Source organism: Quercus lobata, chromosome 5, assembly GCF_001633185.2.
Source record: "Quercus lobata isolate SW786 chromosome 5, ValleyOak3.0 Primary Assembly, whole genome shotgun sequence".
NCBI lineage: Eukaryota > Viridiplantae > Streptophyta > Magnoliopsida > Fagales > Fagaceae > Quercus > Quercus lobata.
In genome coordinates, this window is record NC_044908.1 from 8,607,709 (window position 1) to 8,626,266 (window position 18,558).

Here is an 18,558-nt window from a genome sequence, read left to right on the forward strand (position 1 = left end):
TGATTGGTTTTTATGACCAAGACACTAATTGAATTTTTAGTGTAGACGGACACTATAAGAAAAATGAGCTATTACAGCAGGTTTTTTGCAGCGGGTGCAAAAACTGCCGCTATATGTCACATATTGCGGCGCTTTTTTGGTCCATTGCTGTACATGAGATCTATTGCGGCATTTCATTGGCCCGCCGCAATAGACCTTTAAATTGCCCCCACCTAGTCCTAAATTTTTCCTCTATTTTTTTGTCCCTTTTCATTTTTAGTGCCCTTTCGTTTTTAGCCATTTCATTAGTCTACCACACACACACTCTCTCTCTCTCTCTCAAACACTTCGAAAATCTCTTCACTGTCTCCCATCTCAGTCTCCAAACCCCGCCGCAACAATCCAACATACTCCCACCTCTTCTCCACCAAATATGTCCTTTTCAACCATCTCACCAAACCTCCGATGAGTCCTACTCCGTCGATGAAATCGTGTACCACTCTCGATCCAATGGGCTACTTGACGTCCAACACGATATCACCACTCTCGATCCGGTGGGCTTCCTGTTTTTTAAAAGGTAGTCGTAGTTCCAGAGGTCAGTCTTCTCTTTCCTTTTCTTCAGATTTGTGTGTGTTTCTTTCGAAACTATTTTGATTTGTTTTGAGTTTCTATTTCTCTGTTTCATTTCTAAGGTTTCAGTCACGGTCTTGTTTAGTAGCTCAGAAAATTAAGGGCAAGATAATAAAAATTGAAACTTTTTAGGTTGTTTGTTTATGAAATGAAAATGCTTAGCTTGGGCATGAGTTAATTTTGGTTCAAACGTTAACTTACATATTTGGGATTTTCCCCCCTCTTTTCCCGGATATTGGGAATTTGAGATTTTGGGTTTGCTGAAGTGTGTTTAGCACTGTTGATAAATGAAGGGTTGTGATTTTGATTTTGTGTTTTTATTGTTTCTGTGTAATTTTTGCATAAACCACAACAGCGTTTGGCTTATGTACATTTTTATAGTTGTTTATAGTTAACATTGTGGATGCAGATGTTAGCATTGCTTAACAAAATAAAAGAAGAAAAAAAGAATGGGGGAAGAAATGAATTAAAAAAAGAGGAAAATCGGGGCCTCCTGTACCTTGTAAGTTTGGTCTATAGCATGTAGCTAGAGATATTTAGCAACAATTTTCCTATTTGACATTTAGTTTGATGGCTTGTTGAATTATGCAATATGATCTTTTAACATACAACTTGATACGTACCTGTTTTCATTTTGAAAGACTTCAATAAAATTAGGTGGGACATAGGTGTGTGTTTTCTAGTCATCCTGGTTTGCTTTGGCCCATATCATTCATTAATAGCTAGCTGTATTATATTATCTCTACTATCACTAATTTCTTGCCTACTTTTTTAGATATATGTGTTGGCCAGTCAACTATTGCTTGAACTTCCAGTTAGGTCAAGTTTGATTGCAAAAACATTGTGCCAAAATAAGAAGTCTATCACTAGTATTTACAATTTAGGATTGGCTAATTCTTTTTTTTGGATAAGTTAGGATTGGCTCATTCTGATTCATCTCTGCACAATTTTAGCTGATTTTGCACTTCTGGTTTTTATTACAATTTATTTTGTTACATTTCTTTTTTCCCCAAATTGCATCCTCATTCAAGTGTGATCATATAAATTTCTTACCCATTCTCAACAAGAAAATTATTCAAAATATCGTAACCAAACCTTATTAAAGTCTGAGTCATGTCACCCAATGGCTATAGATATTTCTCTTTGGTTTTCTGGCTTTATCATTTGTTTTTTCTTCTTTAGATCATAATCACTAGCATCTTCATTCCACCCAGCATTATCTTAGTATTTTTCTAAATGATGTAACGAGTTTCAACATTTGGTCTACTTATTAAAAAAAAAATGATGTAATGAGTTGGATATTTCAACCATTATCTTAGTATTTGGTGTTCATAATTGTGAACAAAAAGTATTTTTTATCATTAATAAAACTAATTACTTATAATAAAAAAATTATGCATTATCTTATTATTAAAAAAATGATGTAATGAGATGGATATTTCAAGCATTATCTTATTATTTGGTGTTCATCATTGTGAAAATGAAGTCTTTTTATCTTTAGTAAAACTCATTACTCACTATAAAAAATAAAAATAAAAAATAAAAAAAATAAAAAAATTAAGCATTATCTTAGTTGTTCATGTCAGTGAAGAAAGGTTATAATATAAAAATGTGCATTGATTTCTCATCCATAGTATGACATTTATTTTCTCATGTTAACATTGTGGATGCAGAAGCTGTCACCTTTTGAGTTTATTACTGGAATAGCTTGATCAGGAAGTAGCAACATTACATTATTTTAAATCTCAGTCTCTAAGGCTTGCTGCTCTACATCAATTCAAATCTGGACAAGTTCCTGTATTGCTCGCAACTGATGTTGCCAGCCGTGTTTTGGATATTCCTACAGTTGATCTTGTTGTAAATTACGATATTCCTAGGTTACATCTCTTGACCAATTTTAGTTATTGTTAATTTCCCTATAAGACATCTATACGTTGGGATTTAACTGCCAGCCCACTGTAGGTACGCTAGAGATTATACTCATCATGTGGGGCGTACGGCAAGAGCAGGCAAAGGAGGGCTGGCTGTGAGCTTTGTTATTGAGGTAAGTAGAAATGATATAGAGATCTATATAGAACTCTTTATGTTTCTTAGAGCATCGTTTGATCCTACATCAAAATTGAGAGTATCTTTGGTAAAGATTTAATCCTAACAATTATGTCACGAATGATTTCTTTCTATGAATGGCTAAACTCCTGTATGTCATTATGAATTTGGAATGCTTTCTTGTTTGTCTTACCACAAATGCCACTCGCAATGCTTTTGTGCTACACACATGCTGACACACATACAGTAGCAGTAAGACCCAAAATCCTCTTTTTTCAGGGTGTGTCGTTTTGCATACCCCTTGTGTGTGTAGGTTAAGCCCTCTAGCACTCCTTTATAAATATATTTATAAAAAAAATAAAAAATAAAAATAAAAATAAAAAGTCTTATATAATTAATGGTGGATGCTAGGTTCTGCATCTCCATCCCTGTCTACAAATTTCAAGAGAATATATAGATACTATCTAAAGATAAATTCCTCAACAATTCTCCTTGCCTATTTGCTGAGTGTAGTTTAAGGTTGCTGTACTTTGGGACATGCTTACTATAATTTTTATCTACAATGAAAAAAATCCTATATGGACAATCTTTCCTTCTTCTTTTTTATTATTATTTTTTTTAAGGAAAAAAAAAAGATTTTTGAATGTGACACCTTCAGCTTCTGCCCCTTCTACTTTTAAGTATTAAGGATGATTTCATTATTAAACTCTCACTTCTCACCATTTATCTTAAGTTCTTAACATAAGCTTTTTGTGCATTAGAAGCCACACATAGTGATGTTGCATCCATAGCATGGTTAAAGAAGCAATATCCTCTTTGGAAGTCTAGATTAAGGCAAGGCCCAAGAATAAGTGTCCATAGTAGTTACCTATGGTATTATTTTTTATTTGGTTATTCTAGAGTCAATGGTATTTTAGTAATTCTACAATTGTTGGGGATGCACCATAGATATGGGCCTCGGGTTTTATTTTTGTTAATAAGTAGTTTTATTTAGTTAATGGCTTTTTTTTTTTTTTTGTGGAATTGGGTCCATTCAATTAGGGTTTGGTTTAATAGTCTAAGTATGGGTCGTAGTTCTATTAGGAGAAGATAAGGTTAGGGTCTATATAAGTGTGTTATTGTACTCAAATAAGTGGAGTTGATTAATGATAACATTGAGTGTTTTGAGCATTGAGGCATGTCGGCCTTCGTGTGTTTCTTTTCTCCCTCTCTCTTCTCTCTTTTCTTCTTCTTCTCTTTCTTGTGGTAATGATTGTTCACAAGTATTGTGCATATAGTCCCTCGATGCCATAAAATTTTCTCTTTGCTTCTTTCTTACAACACCTTTCTTTTTCCTATCAAAACCCTACAATCCCACATAATTCTTCTACCAGATAGCCATAAAATGCAAGTGAGGCTTTATAAAAATGTACATAAGCCAAAAACTATAAATCTACTACTCTTATTCCTAGAAGATGTCAAGAAGAGAGAAATGACCTCTTGCACACCTACTTTGTTTCGCCGAAAGAATAAATATTTTCTTGGGTCTTGGTTCTTTCTTTATTTTGTATTCTTATAAATAAATTTGATGGCCTCCAATCTTACTTTTGAGTTTTGAGTTTAAAATAATAATAAAATTTGTTGACTTGACCCATAACAGTTTTATATATATATATATATATATATATATCTCCAAGGATCTGACTCTGTCTGGCTGAACCCATGAGTTCCTAGCTTAAGACTTCCTTGCTGTCTCTAGAATACTACCATTAGTAAATAAAGTTGTTTGCTTATATGCATGAAATTTAACCCAATGCCCAATCTTAAAATTTAAGAAGCAATTACATAATATAATACCTTGGTGACTCCAATCGAAATGTGTTGGGATACCATTTAACCCAAAAGCATAAACTCATGAGTTTAGGCCCAAATATGTTATATTAATTATTCGCTCTTATTATTATTATTTAATGTGAGACTTTACTCACACTGAGCCTTTCTTCTCCTTGACAACGTGATCCACATCCTCAAGGTCCTCTCTCTTTTTTTATGCAATGCTTGTGAATTCTCTCTTTTTAAAAAAGAAGCCAGTTTAGGGTTTAACTTTCAATAGATTAGTTGCATTTGTGATTTATGTCTTTTCAACAGAGGAGAGAAATTTATATTCCCCATGTATTTCATTTTTTCATGGGTTTTGGCAGTATTATTCTTTGCCTTGTAGCTCTCTTAATTAACAGTTGAACTAGTTTAGACTTAAATGCTTTACTAGGTTGGGTGTGGTTGGGTTGCATGTTTTCATTGATTAATGGGTTTATTTCATTGTAGTAGGGGTCGCCACAGTATGTCAAAGAGCAGAACTGTAGTATGAGTGTTAGACAATTTAGGGCATTTTAGAACAGTTGTTTGACATTGGTTGATATTGTCTCCTTCAAAATTCAGATGTGCAGCTAGCTGTACGTGTCACTTGCAGGCCAAGCAAGTACTTGGATATTTGGGATCTTCTTGATGACCAAGAAATTGAATTGCCACTAAATAGTATGCATCAGCCGGTTGATGATAGGGTGAGGACTTTCATTGGTTTCTTGGGTACAATTGCGCAGAAACCCCACATGTACCCAATTAGATATGTTAATTGGAAGGACATGCTAGAAGAACTTAAAGAAGAGTGTTGGCGTGTTGTAGAGGTATTAAAGAAGTTATAATACTTGTAATTATGACATTTTGTACTAGGTTTTCCATTAGTATTTTAGCATGAAAACATTTGTAATTTGATAACTCAACTATTTAATTGTAGAGAAAATACTGTGTCCATGTTAATCCTATTGCATATGCGGCTCTGAAGACATTTACCTTACAAAAAATTGGGAAAGCTTGGAGGGATCATAAGTCTAGGCTAAAGACTAAGCATTATATACCTCATTCAAGAAATAAAGCACGAGTAAAGAACAACTAACCCAAGGGATGCATGCTAAAAGATTGGGATATACTTGTTAATCATTGGTATACTGATGATGCAGTTGTATGTTTGTTTTCTCTCTCTTTTCCATCAGGGATCATACCAAAAGGAGAATGATTATTGAGAAACTGAGAGAATACATATTGGATTGTTTTCACATAGGATTTATTAGTTTTATGTGGGATTTGTTACTTAAAGCATACTGTATATAAACATGTAATTTTGTTGAAAGTAGATAGAGTCAGAGAAGAATAAGAACCGTCATTCTAAACAGGATGATTTAAATACTGTTGGTTCTTATAGCTATGCTGTGCATGCTACAAAAAAGGTAATAAGTATTGTGACTATTTTTTAAATGATTTTGACTTCTTCTAAAGTTTATGTGAAACCAATATTCATCACTACATAAATATGTTGTTCATAATGTAGGAAAAAACGAATGGAAGTCCTATAGAGCATGCAATATTATATCAAATACTACATACTCGTAAAGATGGATCTGCAATTAATCCTGTAGTGAAAGCAAAAATGGTGAGTAATTTCTCCATTGTAGTTAGGGGTAAACAAAATAGGAATTCAAGAAACAATATTATAGTTTTTTCCTACAAAGTTGTCTCAAAGATGAGCTTTGTTCAAATAATTCAAGTCTTAGAAGTCTTACAAAATATTGTATATAACTTTTGAACCAGCATGTCTTTTTTGACAAAAATCAAGCATAAGATGAAATCACATGTGGTTGTTTGAACCTGGGATGCACGGACGCGGCTCCCAGGGGCGCGCACCCGCGTCCGACGCGGCGGGACGCGGCGACGCGGGAGGGACGCCGCAGACCGCGCGTCGGTGCCGCGTCGTGCCGCGTCCCGCCACGTGGCATTTACCGATTCGGCCCGACGCGGGCCGACGCGGCTCAGTTCGGCGCCGATACGGCCGAAATCGGCGCCGACGCGGCCGAAATCGGGCCGACTCGGCCTGTATCGGCCGTATCGGCCTGTATCGGCCGAAACGGCCGAAACGGCCGAGTCAGGCCGAAATTCAAAAAAAAAAAAAAAAAAAAAAAAAAAAAAAGAAGGTGCAAACGCACCGTTTATAAATTATTAGTAAAATATTTGTTTATAAATATTAGTAAAATATTTGTTTATAAATATTTATATTTGTTTATAAATATTTGGTTAAATATTTGGTTAAATATTTGTTTATAAATATTTGGTTAAATATTAGTAAAATATTTGTTTATAAATATTTGTTTATAAATATTAGTAAAATATTTTTTTATAAATTATTAGTAAAATATCTGTTTATATAATGTGAAAAAGTAAAAGTATGCTTAGCAATATATTAAACATATATTATAAAAATATTTTTAATAATTTTTTAATCGCCGAGTCCTGCCGCACCCGCACCCACCTTTTTTAAAAATTGCCGAGTCCCGCACCCGCACCCGCACCCGCACCCGAGTCCCGAAACGCACCCGTGCTTCATAGGTTTGAACACTTGTCTAACTATTTTGAATCAATGATAATTGTTATTAATGATTCTTTTAATTTTTAAATTGATATATTTCAATTTGATGTTAGCTAATATGCATTCCTTTTTATTGTGGGGTCATTTGAATGTTGGATTACATAGCAAGCTCCATTTCATTGTGGAAATGTTATTCTTACTGAGTTGAGGCCTATATGTTTAGTTCATTTGTTATATTACAGCATACCCAGTGGATTTATATGACTTCCTTTTCTTTTCTTTTTTTTGGAGAGGTTGATGTGTTGAGTTGCCTGTAGATTGTCAATTTTCTCTTGAGGTTTACTGGTACATATTGGTGCTTGCTTGTCCCATCCTATATATATGTATATATATGTTGTAGGGTCATTTTAACTATATGATTTCTAACCTTTTTTTGTTTTGTTCAAACCCAAATATCAAGACAAAATGAAGGAATTGTTGGTTGAGCCTTCGAATCAATTACAGTCATCTGACATAAGTGGCAATATTGCATGGTTAGATGATGTGTTTGCCAAAGTGCTGGGTAAGGAGCGCAAAGGTCGTATTCGTGGGATAGGGTTTGGTCCAAGCCCAAGTGGTTGAAGAAGCAAGAGTGCTCTCACGAACATTGAAATACACTCAAGTCAAGCAAGGGATGACGAAATTGTACAACTAAAGGCTTCCTTGGCTACTATGGAGGAGAAACTAGCAAGTTTTGACGAAATAAAGGAAAGACTTAGTCAATTCGAAGAAATGGAGCAAAGAATGGCTCGCATGCTTCTACAAATGCAACAAATTTCTTCCCAATGCAATCAGGTATATTAACAAAGATTTAGTCAATGTTTTTCTCTTTGTAAGCACTTCATTGTTGTTGTGAGTGCTTGATTTCTTTTGTGATTGGGATTGCTATTATGTTTATCTATTTTTACTTATGTCAATTATTGATCAAGTATATTAACAACTGGACTTATAGCTTAAAATTGAATAAGCCATAAAATTTGGGGTTTAAAGTAATAGTTTTGTGTAGTGACTCTTTTTCTTAACTAGGGCCCTACTTTATTAAAGGGAGAGAGTTTAGGATTGAGAAGACTCTACATAATTATGTAGACTAATAGTATTACCATTTGATTTTTTTTTTTTTTTTAATTAATGGAGCTAATTTAAAAATATAAATTGACAAATTGACATCAAATAAGAATTTTCGCTCAACATATTCTTTTGCCATATTTTTTTTGGCTACTTGTTATTTATTTATTTATTTATTTTTGGGGAGAGCCAATCCTAGGCCTATAGGCCACTTAGGCCATAATCCAAGGACCTATGGAGAAAGGCTCCCAAATGTGGGAGAAATAAGTGATTTTTTTTATTATTTAGAAAAACATATATGAACTGTACTAATTTTTCCCTCCACTTATAAGAAGGCCTGTGAATTAATATAAATTCATCCCAATTATCATTAAGTGAATTAGTTATATTAATCAAAAAAGAGTAAGTCTTTAGAGGTTTAAAACATAAGAGACATGTCTTCATTTAACTTGTTCCCATTTTTTGCCTTGGTAGTATTTTCTTGTCATTCTATTCCATTTATACGCACTTATTGAGTAATCATACTTTGTATGTAGGATGTTCCTTCAGTCCAACAATCTCCAACTCTCCAAAAATCGTTAGCCACATCCCATCAACCAAGCAGCTTATAAGTTTTATCTTCGTGTTCAAGGACTTTTTTGTGTACAAAGAACTACGGAAGAACAACCGCATTTTTTGCAAGTGTTGAAGGATATTTTTAAACACTTTGGAACTTTGATTATAGTATTAGCTTAATTTGAGCGGTTGTTTTATTTAGAGGACCACATCTCTTTTTGTTAATCTTATGATGGTGGTTATAGACAACGTTATGTATTTGATAATATATTTCTATGTTAATACTATGTTAGTTTGGAGACATTTGTGGTGTTGTTAATTAATTACATTTGTAATATTGTGTTAGTAGAGCTAAAATTATTACAGGTTCTTTGTAACAGGTCTGCGAATAATTTATTTATCAGCAAACAATGGTTTTAAAGCCCCTGGAAAAAAAAAAAAAAAAAAAAAAATGAAGAACCTATAACGGCGTTCAAAAAGCACCGCTAAATGTGCACATTTTATGTTCCCTATAGCAATGCTTATAGCCCGCCACTATAGGTTCAAACATATAGCAACGTGTCTCCTCGTCTCTAAAGGTTCACACATATAACAGCATTTCTCCCCGCCTCTAAAGGTTCACACATATAACAGCATTTCTCCCCGCCACTAAATGTACACACATATAGCAGCATTTCCACCCGCTGCTAAAAGTGCAATTAGTCCATTTTAATTGATTGCCTGTAGCAGCGTACATAACCCACCACTAAAAGTAAACTAACATGAATTCGAATATCGTATGGCAGCAGTTTTATGCCCGCCGCAATAAACCAAAACTGCCGCTAAAAGGTGTATCTACAGTGGCATTTTTTGTTACCGCCACAATAGATCTTTAGTGGCACCGCAACAATGGTAGGAAGAACTGCCGCAATAGCACCCGCTGCTAAAGGTCAAATGTACCTTTAGTTGCGGTTTTTGGGGCTTCAGCGGCACTTTTAGCCCGCCGCAATAGGTTTTTTTTTTTTTTTTTAGTGGGAGTTTGAATCCCAAATCTCTTATTTGACAACCTTAACAAGTTGCAGAAAAAAATTGTTAGCACATAATGAACTTTATTTAAATTTCAAATGATTAAAAATTGTGTGATAAACCTTCAAACCAAAGTGTTCAATGACATGCCCATTAGTATGTACCTTACCAGCCACTATATTGGTAAAAATATCCCCATAAAATGTACCGAATAAAGTATAGATTTATTTTAGTTGTATCAAGGATTTTCTAGATGTTCTGACCAATACAAAATAAAATAATTAAAAAATAATAAAAGAGGTTATAAAAACAAGTTATTTGAGCTAAGACATTGGATTAGTGAACTTGGGTTTATAAATATACAAATATACATACGGTCCATCAGTATTAACTACTACCAAAATATTTTGTTTTTCTGTCCAAACCAAAGTGACCTCCAATATGATTTTGATTACTTTGATTTTGACTATGGTTTTATTTAATACTCCTTCCATCAAAGAATTTCATTGACAATTTATTGTAAAGTGATTGTTCAACAAATAACATTTTAAGTGACTGTTCATCGATCTATAAGTTTGTTGTCATTCCTGTTCACAAATAGATTTTTAATACGATAAATTTATCACACTTATTTTGAAATAAATTTAAATATACAATAATTAAATAATTAAAATAAGTTTTATGTGAGCCACATTGTGAATTTGGGATAATAAGTCTCATAATGTAGATAATCTTACACCTGTACATGTGCCGCTTGTTGCTAGCTTTCTTGGAAGGTTAATTCTAGGATTTCTCTCATCCTCTCCATAGTAGGGCTCGCATACAAAGTTACAACCCCAACATGAATCTCTCTTTGTAACAAGTAGGGGTAAGAGGACTCAAGAATCATGACATGAGGAACGAATAGTTCCACTAAATAAGTTATATTTGGGTGTTCGTTGTGATCATCTATATTGTCTAGTTCTACCATGTAAATACCAGTTTAGGACTCCACTCATGTTTGCAAAACACACACTCATCCGATCCAATTATATAATTCGGGGCATCACACTTGGTCAAGTGGATTGCATATGTACAAAACACATTGATACAGCTTGCTATCACAGCACAAAAGCAAGCCATTGAACGAGGCTACAACAATAACTGGCTGCTTCTCTTAAGAGTCGGAAAACTAAGAGTCTCCAGGGTTTATGAAGCGATTCAAAATATATGAAGTCCATTGTAAATTTGTCCTATATTGTGTGAAATGAGAGTCCAGAAAGTTTGTTGGATTATGGCAAAGAAAGAAAGGCATAGGGCAAGAGGAATTTAAATTTACAAACAAACAACATTTATTGGTTTCGTTGTCATAGTTGTACATAACAAAGAAAGCAATGAACGAAGTAAGGTTAGAGATCAGAGAGCCAACCAAGTTTTTGAGGATTTCTATCAAATTAAAGTGAGTCCTAGAACCTTTGAGGTGTTCAATGGAGGTAGGTTATGTTCTTGTTTCTCGGCTTCACGCCTTCACAGTGCTACCAACTTAGCCATGATCGAATTTGCTAGCACTAGTACAAAACCTCATTTACCATTTGTCTGAGAACCACCATATATAGTTTGAGAGGGGAAAGTTGCAGCGTAAAAGGAACACCATGCGGCTAAACGTTTTCAGAGGATTGGGCCAATATTTTGTGCTTTCAATACTATGGGCAAGACAGTTACTTGGCCCAAAGTCCAAACAGAATTTTTTATTTTTAGATTTTTTTTTTACCCTGCAACAATGAGTGAAAAACAATTTAAGGAACCATTTTAATCTCAAATAGATAAATGATTCAATTATAAAATATCCTTATAATTTTTTTTTTTTTTGAGAAGGAAATTTTATTTTTAATTAAAAGATTCAACTCTTTTTTATTTAATAATTTATTTTTGAGGTAACTAAATGATTTTTTTTTTTTTTTGGAGAAAGTCATTGATTATAATTGACTAAGTTGCCTCCTATCATTGCCATAATAATATTAATAATATTAGTCTTTGTTTTATTACTAGTCGCTAACCCGTGCGATGCACGGGAAAACTATTATGTATGTAGAAGTTAACAATTATTTGTCTCTTCCTCTTTGATTGTTTATTAAGATTCCAGCCTCAAAATTTTCTATCCTTGATATAAAACATTAAATTACATAATGAAAAATATAAATCAAACTTAAATTTAAATTTAAATTTAAATTCCAATCCTTAACATCCTTAATTATCCAATAAATATATGAAACACAAATTTAAAGAACTACTTAATTAATATTTGAAATAAATTGAAAGCCAACTTTAAAGTATTAATTGTATTTTCTTCCTTTGTTGCTTCACAGTAGCCACTGAATAACTCCTTTTATTTTCCTTGATTACAGATGTTGGTGTGAGTTGTACATTGCTTTCAACATCAACTTTTTGAAACTTTGTAGAATCATCATCTTATTGTCACATTCATTTGAAATACCACTGATGTAAGCCTGTCAATAGAATAGGTTGAGAAATCTATTAGAAACAAACACATAAAGAACAAACACAAAGATAACCAAGACAAAACCCTCAAACCCACATTGTTCCTTTTATAGAACTTGACATACAAAACAGAAAATTGGTTATATCATAGGTGCTAAACAGTACTTAATACAGACAGTTATTTAAAAACAATGCAGAAAATTATTCAAAAAAATGCAGATTTTATGAAATAGTGCAGTGCAGTGCAGTACAGTGCAGATTTTTATGAAACAGTGCAGTGTAAATTTTGGTTGTAAAAAAAAATGCAGATTTTAGATGTAAAATAGTGCAGATTTTATGTAGAAAAATAGTGCAAAAAAATAACGTTTTGAAGAAGAAAACTTTTTAAAAAATTGGATCCATAGACCAAATTTTACACATAGAGAACAAACACAAAGATAACCAAGACAAAACCTTCAAACCCACATTACTCCTTTTATAGCACTTGACATATGAAACCTAATTTATTTAGATTCGAATACATGTTAGAAACAAAAATCCCAAAGCCAAAACCTATTAGTAAAATCACATACCAACCAATACAACAAATTAAATCATAGGAACAAATAACAGTGCTCCTTTTATAGAACTTAACATAAATAAAATAAAATAAATCCTAAAGCCAAAGCCTATTAGTAAAATCACCTATCAAACTATACAAATTTTAAGCCGTGAATTGCGATTGTAACAAATAATTTCTAAAAAAACACTATTTATAATATAGGGTTCTGTATTTGCCAACATACTTGAAAAATGTAGAGGTCCATGGGTAGGAAGTATCGGAATTTGGGGGAGAAATAATTTGGGGGAGATATTAAAAGTCACAAACCAAAACAATGCAGAATTAAAACCTTTTATATAGGCAGCAATGCATCAACCACACACTAATAACACTAAAAGAAAATTACACAATTAACTTTTCATATATACATTACTAATTAAATTCACACACATGCTCAATGTTTCGGTATCATATTTCACTAAACAATCAATGAGTAAAATAAGAAACATAGAAATATGATACACACCAACATTGATGTAATACACTAAAAAAAATAGAACTAACATAGTGATGACAATGCAAGAATACACAGAAGGTTCATTTCACTTATAAATGGCCTCGCTAAATGGTCAACAACAGAAGAGACATATGACAGAGAAAGCACAAGATTAAAGCTACTACAAAAGAAAATGAGCATTTTGAACTTACCAGTTACCAGTACTGCCCAAAAACAATGTAAAGTATGAAAAATCAGCAGATCCAAAGAGAATATATATTGGAAACTTAATTGGATTAGGAATCTCTCCACTTATGACTGTCAACCTTAGCATCAAAACTTCTCTCTTCTTGTATCCATCTGGGTTGGAAGAAACACAATGAGAAAGAAACATAAATCTTGCATACTTTCATGAGTTGGAGGACCCTAAAATCATCATTAACATATATCACAAATTACAATGAGAAAGAAACATTGTTAAATCTACATTGAAAATTTAAACACTACCAAAATTCAAACATTTTTTGAGGGCTGAGTTATTGTTTTTCATAATTATAGTTGTCGGATGCTTTGGCTAGGTAATTTGACACATATTGATTTGAACTTAAAGCATCTCTTGAAATAGCCACCACTATAGAAGGATCTTATAAATTATTGAGAAACAAAGACTTTTAATTTTTTTTTTCAATCAATTAAACAAATAAATGCATACCTAATAAAATCAATCTAAACCATGATATACGGTTGAGTACAAAATCAAGGAAGACAATAAGCAAACAATTTTATATTTGAGAATTAAAAAAGAATCTACTAAATTGAATTGATTATAGATTATAACTAAGCTTTCTTAGTCCATTAGTTATTCACTGATAAACACAATCCAAAACAAACTTGGACTATGTTAAGGTCAAAAGCTATCTTTATAAGCCATGCCTCCAAGCCAGGCATTTTGTCGAACACTTTGAGGATGATGGGGTTGGCCTCTTTTCTCTTCTCATGCAGTGAAGAACTATTAGAACTACGGGTTTCCATTATTTATTAAACAATCCAAAATTAGAAAAAGAGAGATAGAGATAGAGATAGACCTTGTGATGCCAACGGTGACAACCAAAAAGGCAACCACACCTCTGCTAGGATTCAGTTGGCATTGGGACTGAGTAATTGGCATCATCATCATTACCTGAAACTGAAACTCAAAAAATAAGATTTAGAGAAAATCATAGAGAAAGAATTTCTTGAGACTAACCTACCCAAACCTTCAAAACAGAAATAAAATCGCCACAAAATGCAAAATAGCAGTAGCCCCAACATAACATTCCACAGTCTAGCATATAAAAAACCGAAAGATTATATTACCCATTATGTTTACAATGCCCGTATAATAAATTATAGAAAAGGAAAACCAATGTAAGATAAATACAACAAAAAATACCATACATCAAACCAAAACAAACCCACAATCAAAACCAAATTAAAGAATCCTAGGAAAATAAAAATCCAATAAAAATTGCATTAAAAAAAAATTCAATACCAGGATTTTAATGATTCTTCTTTGGTATAACTCTGACAACAAAGGAAGAAGAAGATGTAGAAACTCCGCAAAAAACAAAAAATCAATTAAGAGGAAAGAGAAAAAGGAAAAGAAGCACACCACAAAGCAACGATCTGGTTTTCTGAAGGACGGTTCAGTCAGCTGGGTCGGACTAATGGACGAGCTAGGAGGCGATTGTGGAGGCCACTTTCGCCTTCAACGGTGGCGATGTCAACAACCCTGGTTAGATTCAGAGAAAGGTGAGAGATAAAGACCGATGGCGTTTGGGATTTAAATTCAGAGTTGGGTTTTGGGGAGAAAGGTAGAGAAAGAGAGAGAGAGAGAGAGAGGAGTCAGCGAAGGGTTTGTGGGTACTGGGTATCGGGTTTGCTTTCTATGATTTTGGAAAAATATTTTGGGCTTCTTATTGTTATTTTTTATAATTTAATTAATTTTTTTTAAAATTTAATTAATACTGATGTGGAAAATTATGGGAGCTTCAAAAGCTTTGATTTTATATATATATATAGATTAGAGATCTTCGATAGACTATGTGGTCATTGTGGAGGCTAGGACTTCGAATTTTTTGTGCCTAATGAGCCATGTCCTCATAAGTGAAATTTTGTGTACAAGTTCTATAATAGAACCCACCTGATACTTCTTCGTTAAGCCAATTCCAAATTTAATACCATAAAATAAAAAATAAAAAAATGAAGTCAAATCATATCTTTAACCCGTTGTTAGAACCATGGAGTTTTCAATAATAAAAAATTTATACCACCACACACCTTTGGTGTGATGATCACTCTACAAGTATAAGCGATTATGGAATATAGGAAGGTAAGGGTCGGGGTTCAAGTTTCCAGAAGAGAGTTCTACACATATATACACTTAGATTAGATTAGAGTAAAATTTCTATCTTGTATCAAGAAAAAATAATAAAAAATCTACATCCTTAAAACGAGACATAACCTTGAAACTACCTCCACGTATAATTTTGGCTAGATACAATGGATAAAACTCAGATACATTAAGTTATATAAAGGATAAATTATATACTTTAAGTTTCTTAATTGAATTCAAACACCTAATGCAAGGATGGACCCAGGTGGGGCCCATGGAGGCCTAGGCCCCAGGCCCAAAAAAAAAAAATTAGTTGTTTAATTTTCAGTAAAAAAAAAAAAAAAAAAATTTAGACTATGGCCCCCTTACTTTGTAGCTTGGGCCCCCTCCAAAATCATGAATCATCAACCCAGCTCATGTAAATCTTTAAAAAAAAATGTAAAAAAATAATAGTGTTCTGTGTATTAAGAAATAATAGTGTTTTGTGTCTTTTGTTTTTGTTGGTAGATGATTACATCTTAATATATAAGAAACAACAATTTTTGCATATTTGTCTTGGTTGAAAGTTTCTTAATACTATACGGATGTGTATTTGGATTTTTTTATTATTTTTTTTCGCTTATCTTCGGCCCCCCTTAACTTGAAATCCTGGGTCCGTCCTTAATCTAATGCTATATCTAAGTTTAATACCAAGGGCTGACTCAATGTCTTAGAGGACTTAAGGCGATAACACTAAGTGGGACATTTTTTTTTCTATACTACTATTTAAGGGGCTTCTCTTATTTGGGATCCTCATTTTTTTTGTTCAAAAATGCTCCTACACTCTTATATTTAAGTAGAGACAAAACTAAAGAACAATACAGTAAAAATACAACTCTAACTCCCACTAAAATATTGCCTAAAAAATAGGGTCATTCTCTTGTTGATTTTCAAATTGTTTTATTCACTTATAAATTAGATTTTCAAAATAAAAATTATATATATAAAATAAAAACACTTTTTTTTTTGCTACAAAATAAACGTATAATATTTGTTCATTTTTTGAAACTAACCTCATGACACTCCTAGTTGTATTAATAGTTCTAAATACTTAATATTATGACATAATAAAATTATTATTAAAAAAAAAGCCTCATTGCACACACGAAGCACATGTGATAAGGCTAGTATATTTAAATATTAATTTAAAATTTTTATTTAAATTTTGATATAATTTTTATTTCATTTATATCTATTTTTCTTACTTTTAGAGATGTAAAACACTAAAACTACTAAATTAAGTTTTTGTTTTCAAGTTTCGCTAATATTTTCTTTTCAATTAATTTTATGGCTAATCAACTAATTCTTTCATCTACTTTATTATTTTCTTCATTTTCTTCTAAATGTTTTTAAGTTTCACTAACATTTCCTTTTCAATTAATTTTATGACTAATCTACTAAAAATTATGTGATTGAAAATTTTAATGAAAATTATAATTTGAAAATTAATATTTTTGTTAACATATACTCTATAGAATTTTTGGACGTGGATCATCTCATAAAGAAACAAAGAAATTGAAGTTGGAATTTTATCTTAAAAAAAAAAAATGTAATAGATAAGTATGAAATGTAAGAATATGAAGAGTACCTTACCGCAAAGCAAGTACAAAGAAAAAGCTCAGAGAAAGTGAACAAAGCAAAGTAGAACAAGAGAAATAGTGACTGTTTGAATTCGGCCTCTTGCATCCACGTTTAGCTTTCAATGCGTTTTAGCTCTTTGTTTTTTTTTTTTTTTTTTGGGTAGCCGCACTTGTTGACTTTTTGTCCGTGAACCGTGCATCTGTGCACTGTTTACGGACCTATAAATTTCACTTTTTAACAACTTTTTCATTAAAAATGGGTCTCACGATACTATTCACACATTTAAAAATTATTTTACTACAGTATTTTCAGTTTTTAGTTTTCAGTTTCAGCAAAATAAGTTCTATCCAAACAGACCCATAGAGATTTTAAAGAAGAAACCTGAAGGAGCGGACTTAGTGTTAAGCTTAGCCTCAACGACCGCAGCTTAGGAAGTTAATGTTTTTTATATAAAGAAGCACTTTCCATGATTCCATCCATCCATCTATACAGAGAAGATTGAGGTATAAGATTTTTTTTTTTTTTTTTTTTTTTTTTTTTTTTTTTTTGTATTTTGATTTTCGTTTTGTTCCGTTGAGAGAGGGAGAGAGATTTTTCAGCTTCTATGTGTGGAACTCCCAAATAGAATAAGAATCGCACACCTTCAATGAAAAAATTTATTTTTTCTTTAACAAAAAAAAAAAAAAATTATTTGTACATTAATATTTAAGGCATAATTAATATTTTCACAAGCAAAGCAATATCTCTATTGATTAGAATTTGGGATTTTTGTTTTTTTTTTTCACTTGGGTCTAGCCGCCTTACTTGTCTTTCTAATTTCCTTATACAATAAGAATGATAGATTTGAATCTAAATATTATGGAAACTAGTATGTAGCCCCGTGCTACCGCACGGGAATGGATATATTATTAATCATGAGTTTATTCATGTTTAAAAGGTTCAGTTAAGTCTAAATTCATATTATTAACCAGAAAATTTCATTAACAAAACTTAGCAGTATATATATTTTACACAGAAAGATGAACCTTGGTGACAATGTTTATCCAAAAGATCCATTCACGCTTTTGAATCTTCAATCTCTATTGGTGATTGAAATTTTCGCAGCTTAAAAAATTTAAAATTAAAAAAAAAAAAAAAAACCCTCAGAGTTGTACTCATTTTGTAGTTTTACGATGGGTCATTTTGTAACATGATGGGCATTTGTGTGAAGAAAAAACCTTTGAAGTTCCATAGCTGATAAAAGAAATTCTCTCCAATCTCTTTTTATAGAGAGAGGGGTTTGTGCGTGTTTTTATACATCCTTCATAGTTGTATTATCACGAAGCAGGTCCAAT

At 32.4% G+C, this 18,558-nt stretch overlaps 3 long non-coding RNA genes across 10 annotated transcripts; 1 reads left to right on the forward strand and 2 right to left on the reverse strand.

Annotated features, from left to right (window-relative positions):
• Positions 1 to 258: 258 nt before the first annotated feature.
• Positions 259 to 9,013, forward strand: LOC115991465. Of its 7 annotated transcripts, XR_004092196.1 has the most exons (8): positions 259 to 574; positions 2,283 to 2,486; positions 2,572 to 2,653; positions 5,074 to 5,318; positions 5,429 to 5,918; positions 6,020 to 6,121; positions 7,512 to 7,885; positions 8,692 to 9,013. It is a non-coding gene; the product is annotated as an uncharacterized LOC115991465 (long non-coding RNA). The 7 variants fall into 7 exon arrangements; XR_004092194.1 differs by having other exon boundaries at positions 5,429 to 6,121; XR_004092197.1 differs by lacking the exon at positions 5,429 to 5,918.
• LOC115991466 lies at positions 6,201 to 7,161 on the reverse strand. Its single transcript, XR_004092201.1, has 2 exons — positions 7,080 to 7,161; positions 6,201 to 6,336 (listed from the first exon to the last, which is right to left on the reverse strand). It is a non-coding gene; the product is annotated as an uncharacterized LOC115991466 (long non-coding RNA).
• A 2,923-nt stretch (positions 9,014 to 11,936) lies between the features above and the next one.
• LOC115988984 lies at positions 11,937 to 15,099 on the reverse strand. Of its 2 annotated transcripts, none has more exons than XR_004091729.1 (4): positions 14,882 to 15,099; positions 14,316 to 14,416; positions 13,443 to 13,590; positions 11,937 to 12,201 (listed from the first exon to the last, which is right to left on the reverse strand). It is a non-coding gene; the product is annotated as an uncharacterized LOC115988984 (long non-coding RNA). The 2 variants fall into 2 exon arrangements; XR_004091730.1 differs by lacking the exon at positions 14,882 to 15,099 and adding an exon at positions 14,762 to 14,854.
• Positions 15,100 to 18,558: the final 3,459 nt, after the last annotated feature.